Below are 9,304 nucleotides of genomic sequence, written 5' to 3' on the forward strand. Positions count from 1 at the left end.
GAGGAGGAGAAGAAGAAGAAGAAGAAGAAGAAGAAGAAGAAGAAGAAGAAGAAGAAGAAGAAGAAGAAGAAGAAGAAGAAGAAGAAGAAAAGAAAAGCAAACCCAAGACCCTCCCGCAGTGCGCAGTGGTTTAAGTTTCAGGTCCACACCTGAAGCCCCCACCTTGGAACCTGTAGTGCTGAATCATGAAAAAGAATGAAGTCACAGAAAGAGTCAAGTATTTGGGGGGGGGGGCGGGAATTTAAGAATACAAATAAATAATTAGAGAGAGAGAGAGAAGGTCACCCAATCTAACTGTAAGGAATCTCACAGCAAAGTTAAAATTAGAACTACAAACTCCTACAGCTTTTTTGTTATCTTTTGAAGTAAAAATAATGCAGGGCAACACAAAGTGGAATGCAGCGCCGATACCTAGCAGAGACTATCACTGGCTGACTGCAGGATCCTAGGCGAGTTGCTTAATACTAGAGCACTTTAGCTCACAGGAAAGGGAGGAAATGCTTGAAAATACCTATCTTCAGGAAATGCTAAAACGGTGACAGACACACATATTCCAAAGTTTGCAACATCCAATAAATTTTAGCCCATTTTTGAAGATCAGTTGTAAAAGTGTCATTTTCAAAAATGAAGAATTAACTTCTTTATATTAAAAATGGCTCTAGGAGAGCCAGTCAAAGCTCACTGTCACCCTTCTTCCCTGCATCTCCTACTGCAGAGGCTGAGGATCGGGTCACTGGTCCACATTTGACACCCCAGTAGCTGAGTTTCACTGTAACCTACTGTCTCAGTGTTGAGATCAGGCTGTGCCCTGTCCTGTTAGTCCATGTTGTTCAACAGTGGGTTTCTAATCTGTGGCCTGCCTAAGAAACTCCCCAATTTCTCTAGCAGCAATTAACTCCGTTTTGTGGATGGAGGATGACTGTACCTTGGTGGGCATGTAAACGACAATGTGTCCAGCACCACCAACCAGCACAGTCTGATGCATAACTTATTCCTCAAGTAGGAAGGGTACCACCCCAGAAATTTATCTAAGTAAATTAGACTATGGCAACACTTGTGTGGATTTGAGTCTTACTAGGAAACACAGGAGTTTATAAACACCCAGAAAGGCCCTGAGAAACCTGAACTTCATAAAGAGGAAGACACCTAACTCTGTAATGTTTGACTACTGTGTGTGCGTGCACGCTCGCGTATGTGTGTGTGTGTGTTTCTCTAAGAAAGAAAGCTTACTCCATGATGTATGATGTGTGATCTGAGAGTAAACATTAGTAATTAAGATTGCAATGAGAGAACCTGTGCTTGTCCTGGCCAGTTGCTGCCAATAAACCACTGTACAATGTGAATCTGCTCTTCTCCCATCAGCTGACAGTAGGAAGGGGCTTGCCTATGTCTCTGACACAGTGCACTTAGCAAGACTTACCTTTAAACGAGGGCCCATGTTCTGAGAGCCAAGTCATCCACCAAAGCAGGTAACTTTTACTCCTTTCACGTGTCTTCTAACTTGTACAAGAAAAAAAAAAAGCCAAACAGTCACCAGAAAGGACCAGTCCAGAAGGTGTTCATTGAGGTTATGTGTGTCCCAGTAAGCAAAGAGTCAGGATTCTGCATTGAAGCGGTTGAATTCTGAGGTGAAGAAATACAAGGCAAGAATGTATCATCCCTGGACGTCTCTAGTGTAAAATGAAACCAAGCACGGAAGATGCATATGTTCTGGTATAGCAGGGTCCTCCTATAAAGAAAAAGAGACCGTGCAGTAAGTTTCTGTTTCTGAAAGAGATTCCACAACCCCTCGCCCCCCAACCAGCAACAGAGGAGCTACAACATGCAGCAATACAGTGAGAGTAACTGAGTGTTGGCCACCTCTGACTAGGCTTTCCAACAGAAACTCCATGCGGAAGCAGCTCTAACTCCACAAGGGCAACCTCATCCGCCTACAAGCATGTCACTCCCCAGAAGCTCCAGCACTTCAAACGCTGTCTTCCAGTAGGGGTGGGCGGGGGTACAGATTTAAAGAGCCTCATCATAGCCTCATGCCTAGCTGCAGCTTAATGGGGCTGGGACACGGCGTGGGAGGAGTGTGGCGAGAACTGAGATGCACAGCAGAGGCGTGGAGACGACTCCATACTCAGCTGGAAAGAAGAACTTCAGAACCTGATCTGTCTGCCTATGCAGGTTACCTCCTTTGCACCCATGCACACAGTTCCAAGATATGATAAAGACAACAATATTGGGGCTGGAGAGATGGCTCAGCTGTTAAAAGGACGGGCCACATTGGCCGCTCTTCCAAAGGACCTGGGTTCAATTCCCAGCACCCACATGGCAGCTCACAACTGTCTATAACTCAGTTCCAAGGGATCTGACATCCTCACACAGACATTTGTGCAGGCAAAACCCAAATACACATTTTTAAAAAAATGACAATTTTTTAAATTTTAAATATTGCTAAAATTTAAAAATCTGGCTAGGTGCAGTGGTGCATGCCTATAATCCCAGCACTTGGGAGGCTAAGGCAGGAGGATCATAAGTTCAAGACCAAAAGGGGAGTGAGAAGCTGTAAAATCTGCTCCTAGGGCTGGAGAGATGGCTCTGAGGTTAAGAGCACTGACTGCTCTTCCAGAGTTCCTGAGTTCAATTCCCAGCAACCACATGGTAGCTCACGGCTATCTATGGTGAGATCTGGTGCCCTCTTCTGGCATGCAAGCATACATGGAAGGAATGTTGTGTACATAATAAATAAATAAATCTTTAAAAAAAATCTGCTCCTATAAGTAATGGAAGGGTACTAACGTCAGTTCATAATTCTCAAAGACATTCAAGGACCAGATGTAGCAAACGGGGGGTTATGGGTATACATATAGAGCTACCAGAAAGCAAATGAAAACAAGTTACTAACCAGTAAATGGGAAGAGACCGTCTCACCAATGGCACAAACCACTATCAGCACTTCCAAACTCACAACACAGACACAGTTCTCTTTACACACAGATACAAAAGTATTCATCCTGATTTTACAGTCCAGGACATAAAGAGCAAGGTATGTTTTCCCAGTTGCTCACAAAAAGTAGCAGACAGTCTGGTTCCAGAGTCCACATTTTTAGTGACCATTCTCCTATCTTTCTGCTAAGGGAAACCAAGGGAGAAAATACAGATTGCTAAACAAACCAGAACAGAAGGAATGGAGGCCAGCAGATCAAATAAGTTGGCAGACTTTTATAATTAAAAATGAGTAAGTATATGCATGTATTTTAACACATGGTGATGGACTTGCCAAGTACATGAGCCAAAACATGGGTCAACCAGCAATTGGAACCAGTTTAAAGGATCTACAAACAAGGGAACAGTTATGTAAACTATTAAAGATCCTCATGATAGAATGTTATATGAAAATTTAAAAATGAATCTTTTCAGTAACAAAAACACCAGATTGGGAAATGCTCACAAATAAACATTAAATGAAAAAGCAAGCACAACACTGTTCATACAATACAAACCCAATATTAGAAATGGCATTATATAGTTGTGAAATGATTTTAAAAGGGTGGTTGGAGACATTCCTCAGTTATTTAAGAACGATTGCTGCCCTTGCACAGGACCTAACTTCAGTTCCCAGCACCCGCACCAGGCAGCTCGCAACCACTTCTAACTCCAGGTCCAGGGGATCCTGCACCTTCTTTTGGTGTCCATGGGCATACACACACAGGCTGAGAACTGCTGATAGACTCTCATGAAGCTCAGAGTGGCCCTAAACTCAGCAGTAGCCAAAGATGGTCTTGACCTCCTGATCTTGCCTTTACTTCCCAAGCCCTGCGATTTAGATGTGTGCTACTATGCCTGGTTTATCAAACTATTTTTTTTTAATATTTTACTTAAGTTCAGGTGCCTGCAAAAGTCAGAAGAGGAGGTCAGATCCTGTGGAGCTGGATTAAAGGCAGCTGTAAGCTAGCTGCCCAAAATAGGTACTGGAGACTGAACTCAGATCCTCTGAAAAAACATGACACACTCTTAACCACTGAGCCATCATCTCTCCAGCCCCAGTTTTCCAATTTTTTAATAAAACAAAGACTAATAAAATGTTCCTATTTCTGGAAAACATTTAATATGGGGGACCTATTTTCTTTAACAGGGCAGCAGAGAATAGGCAAATTATCTTTTGGGGTTTTCTTTTCTTTTTCTTTTGGAGATAAGGTCTCATGTAGCCCAGCTTGGCCTCACTCACTATACAGTCAAGGATGACTCTGAACTTTCCCACCTTCCAATGCTGGGATTAAGTTACCTTTTTCCAAATAATGAAATGGCATAAAGATAAAATACATAAAATGGTTAAGATAAAATATATTGAAGTTTTATTTCTATTCATTATGATTTTAGAAGCTCTTCAATTCTGTAATCAGCTACTTGGCTATTAAACCAAGTAACTCCTAATATAATCTGTCCCTACTATGAATAAGTTTATCTCAATAGCTGGGCACCTCTATTGAGCATCAAGGCTCAACCTAAGCTGATGCCCCTTTCTAGCCCAGCTCCCAGGCTTCACCATGGCCTCTACCCATGTTAGACAGAATCAATCACCTCCTTTGTGATACTCACACACCAAAGATATTTCTATTACAGCACTTATTAGTCTGCATTATAATAATTTGTTTACATAAGGGTTTTTTTGTTTTGTTTTTCGAGACAAGGTTTCTCTGTAGCTTTGGAGCCTGTCCTGGAACCAGCTCTTGTAGACCAGGCTGGTCTCCAACTCACTGAGCTCCACCTGCCTCTGTGTCTCAAGTGCTGCACCACCACTGCCTGCTCTATTTACATAACAGTAAAGCAGTGAGAGTGGCAGTTCCCTGGGGAGTCACAGTGTGTCTTTGCCACCTTTGCCTTCCACTGTAAATAAGGTGTCCAGCCCTGGGCTGTCAGGGTATGTACCCTCTTACAAGCTCCTCAATTGAGTTCTACACAAGTCAGTGTTTCAGAAGCACTGCCTCAACTGTAGAGCAGGCACCCCAAGGTTCCCCATGTTCTAGTAGGCTTACAGGTAATCCTTACGTTGTCAGTACTAGAGACTATGCTCTCAAATGCAAGAGACTAAAGCAGGAGTCAGTAAACTTTTATTTGTAGACCAGATTCACTTGTTTGATCTTTTTGTAAACACAAACAGAACGAAGATGGTCAAGTTCATTCATTCACACAGCCAGTCTATCACCCAGTTTTTGCACAGCAAGGCAGAGCCAAGTAGCTGCAGAAAAGATATAGGTGTAAATTATCTGACCTTCGGGGGCAGAGCCCACAGATAACTGGCTTTCAGACAGGACTGATGTGGGATTCCCCTCTGTATGCCGTGAATATCACTGATAAATAAAGGAACTGCTTTGGACCTATAGCAGAGCTATAGGGGAAGAGAGCTAGGCAGGGAAAATTAAACAGAATACTGGGAGAAAGGAGGTGGAGTCAGAGAGAAGCCATGTAGCCCCGCCAGAGCCAGATGGAACTTTAGGCAGTAAGCCACATCCATGTGGTGATATACAGATTAATAGAAATGGGTTAAATTAATATGTAAGAGTTAGCCAATAAGAAGCTAGAGCTAATGGGCCAAGCAGTGATTTAATTAATACAGGTTCTGTGTGTTTTTTTTCGGAGCAAAGCAGCCAGGAACCAACAAGCAGCCCCCTCCTTATAACATAGGATCTCTCCACACAGCTGCCTTGAACTCCCAACACTTTTGCCCCAGCTCCCAAAAGCTCTGCTTTACAGTCTTGTGCCACTACTGTCAGTCCTAAGGGCTTAAAGTTACATAGCTGCCTCTTGTAAATATGAATACATTTCTACAATAAATAAAAAAATATATAAAAGTTATTTTCTTCTCATTCTACTACCGCCTTTTCTGGGAAGAGAGCTAGAAAGCTCAGAAAACTATGCAAAGATTTCTCATTTCAATTCTTCCCTCTCATGGGTTAATCAAGCTCTCAATATGTAGTACAGGCTAGCCTGAAACTCATCATCCTCCGGTCTCCACTTCCCAATCATTCCTGGCTCTTATTTTAACTCTGACTTAAAAGTTTCATGTCTATAGTCATAGGATAGCTAGGAATTTTATTCAATCATTTCCAAAGGGCTAAGCAAGAGGATTTTTTTAATACAATGTATCTGAAGGATCAAACACATTACTGTCCCTACAATTAATTAATATATACTAATGACTCAGTCTGCTTTCAAAATGCTACTGGAGGGCTGCAGAGATGGCTCAGAGGTTAAGACCCACGGGCTGCTCTCCCAGAGGTCCTGAGTTCAATTCCCAGCAACTACATGGTGGATCACAACCATTTATAATGAGATCTGTTGCCCTCTTCTGATGTGCAGGCATGTAAACCAGCAGAACACTGTACACATAATAAAGAAAATAAATCTTAAAAAATGCTACTGGAGCCGGGCGGTGGTGGCGCACGCCTTTAATCCCAGCACTCGGGAGGCAGAGGTAGGTGAATCTCTGTGAGTTCGAGGCCAGCCTGGTCTACAAGAGCTAGTTCCAGGACAACCTCTAAAGCTACAGAGAAATCCTGTCTCGAAAAACTAAAAAAAAAAAAAAAAAAATGCTACTGGAACATTTTCTAAAGATTTATTTATTTCGTGTGTTTGAGTGGTTGCACAACTCATGTATGCTTGGTGAAGGTCAGGAGAGGGCATTGGATCCTCTGGAACTGGAATTATAAATGTTGTGAGCCATCAGCCGGGTGCTGGGAACCTAACCCAGGTCCTCTTCAAGAGCAGCAAGTGCTCTTAACCACTGAGCCATCTTTCCAGTTCTCAAAATGCTATTCTAAGAAAGTAAGAAAACACTCATATAAAGGTCCACTTCAGGTATATTTGGAGAGAGCGGCAACAACCAAGAGTTCTAGTATCACTGACTGGTTTCAATAAAACAAGGCAGAAGGTAAGAAAAATGTATTTCGTTAGGCCGTGGTGGCACACGCCTTTAATCCCAGCACTCGGGAGGCAGAGGCAGGCGGATCTCTGTGAGTTTGAGGCCAACCTAGTCTACAAGATCTAGTTCCAGGACAGGCTCCAAAGTTACAGAGAAACCCTGTCTCAAAAAAGAGAGAGAGAGAGAAAGAGAGAGAGAGAGAGAGAGAGAGAGAGAGAGAGAGAGAGAGAGAGAGAAGAAAAAAAGAAAAATGTATTTCTCAGACTTATTCTCCAACGTTTAAAAAAAAAAATTCAGCTGGGACAAGGTCCATAGGGTAGAGTGGTCTAAGAAAATTCCCCGAAATAAAGTATCCTACCATATGGTTTGAACTGTTGGTTTATAATATGCTGCCTTAACTTTACTCTGGCATTTTTTTTTCTCCCCATCCCAAACCCCACCATAAAGAGTTACCCTCCCCAATCAAGTTTATATTCTTGAGATATTTATACAGTTGTATACTTCTGCTGTCTTGGTTCAGCCAAGTTATACGGTTTTCATTTATATTCTTTCCTCATCAGTCAGCCTCTTCAGTCTTTCAAGCATTCCTGTGGGTCTCCTGTGAACTCTCTCCAACTGGTCCCCAGCACTCTTGTAATGAGGTGCCTCCAACTGACTGCAGCCTTCCAGGAACTGCCCAGTCGATCAGAGCAAGATGAGCTCACCCTTCTCTGTCCCATGACACAATACTTCTTAGTGGGTAATCCCCCAAGTCACAGAAAGCTGGTGTGCTGCCATACTATACTAAACCCCAATCCTTATCTCCCAGATCTGGGCACTGGGGCATGCAGAGCATGCCAAAGCCCAGAGGACAAGTGACACATGTCTTGCACCATCTCTCTTAATGGAGAATGTGATCAGACAAGAAGCATTTTCATGTTCTAGATACAGATAAGAACACAGAACACCAAAGTTCCATGAATTTCTAAAGCTAAAACATGATGTTCAAAACAGCTGTACATACTTAAGACCAAAAGGCTCCTTGGCGCTGAACCGCCAGCTGCTGCCCCTGCCATGGGCCTTAAAGCTCTTGTATAAAAGCCTGAAGAGCACTCACCACCCACTACTGCCCGGCACACAGTTTGCTGCTGTTTTCCCATCCCTAGAGCTATATTTCTCCATTGGTTAGAATTGCTTTCTAAAACTACAGGAACACTTCAATATGCAATTCACTGACAACCAACAAACACCCTTGGTTCCTCTGCATGACTTCCTCTTCTTCATTACTTATTTCTTGATCTGCCAGACTACCTACTAAAAGCTGAGGTCCAGGGCACAAGATAAATAAGACAGGATTCCCCTACATCTTCATCCTTGTTTCTTTTTTCTTTTCTTCTTCCTTTTTGTGTTTGGAGTCAAGCTCAAGGCCTCAAACATACTACACAAGGTCCTACCATAGAGCAAACTCCATGGATGCTATACAAGGTTCTAAAATAAAACTAACTCCCTGCCCTTGTTTTTGTTTAAGTGCCTTAGCCACGTACTCAGACTGGCCTAAAACGTGCTATGCTGTTCAAGCAAGACAATGCTTTTCTTTTTTTTTCTAAATCGAATCATCTGATAGGTGCATAAATGTATAGAATGCATTTGGTCATTTTTGCCCCCTACTATCTTCTCTTTCCCCTCCCATTCCTGCTGAACCCTTGCTTCTTCCCAGCCAGTAATCCCTTCTCCTACTGTCATGTCTTTTGTTGCTGTTGACTTCTGTGACCCACTGAATTTAATTAAGTTGCCTGCAAGAGAATGAGTAAGGGGCTATCCACTGCAGTGTGTGCAAGTTAGTAGTCGCTGTATCGGTGAAGAAAATGGCTCTCCCTTGGCCAGCAACCAGTAATGGTCCCTCAGGGAAGGGTGGAAAGACAGGGGCTTTGTTAACCTTGATGCACTTGATTCAATACGGAAGATAGACAATATAATGTACTAAGTGCAGTGACAGAAAAACAAAGCGTGGAGGACAAGGAAAGAGAGGCAACCTTGCCTTAAGAGACAGAACATGTCTTCATAATAGAGGCAATAGAGTCGATTAACTAAGAACGAGGGCGATGGGCGGGCTCAGTGGTTAACAGTGTCTGGTCTGCAGAGGACCAGAGTTTGGTTTCTAGCACCCCATCAAGCAGCTCATAACCTGCTATAACCCCACCTACAGAAGTTCTGACTACATCTCCTGGCCTCTGCACTTTCAAGGACAACCCCCCCAAAACACACAAATATACACATAATTAAAAAACAAAAAAATTTAAAGAATGAGGAAATACTTGCAAAGGTAAAGAGTGGTGTGCGTAGGACATCCTAGAGACAGGTAAAGGTAAGTGTGCGTGGGACATCCCAGAGACAGGTAAAGGTAAGTGTGCGTGG

At 42.9% G+C, this 9,304-nt stretch overlaps 1 protein-coding gene across 5 annotated transcripts in view; it reads right to left on the bottom strand.

The window, feature by feature from the left end:
- Positions 1 to 9,304, bottom strand: part of Arel1 (apoptosis resistant E3 ubiquitin protein ligase 1) — a 51,353-nt gene that overhangs the window by 30,639 nt on the left and 11,410 nt on the right. For all 5 annotated transcript variants that reach the window (XM_013346204.1, XM_005343355.2, XM_013346197.1 and 2 more), the window contains exon 2: positions 1,421 to 1,729. The gene's annotated coding sequence lies outside the window, so the exon portion shown is untranslated. The remainder of the gene's footprint in view (positions 1 to 1,420; positions 1,730 to 9,304) is intronic.

Source organism: Microtus ochrogaster, chromosome 1, assembly GCF_000317375.1.
Source record: "Microtus ochrogaster isolate Prairie Vole_2 chromosome 1, MicOch1.0, whole genome shotgun sequence".
In the NCBI taxonomy this organism is placed as follows: domain Eukaryota; kingdom Metazoa; phylum Chordata; class Mammalia; order Rodentia; family Cricetidae; genus Microtus; species Microtus ochrogaster.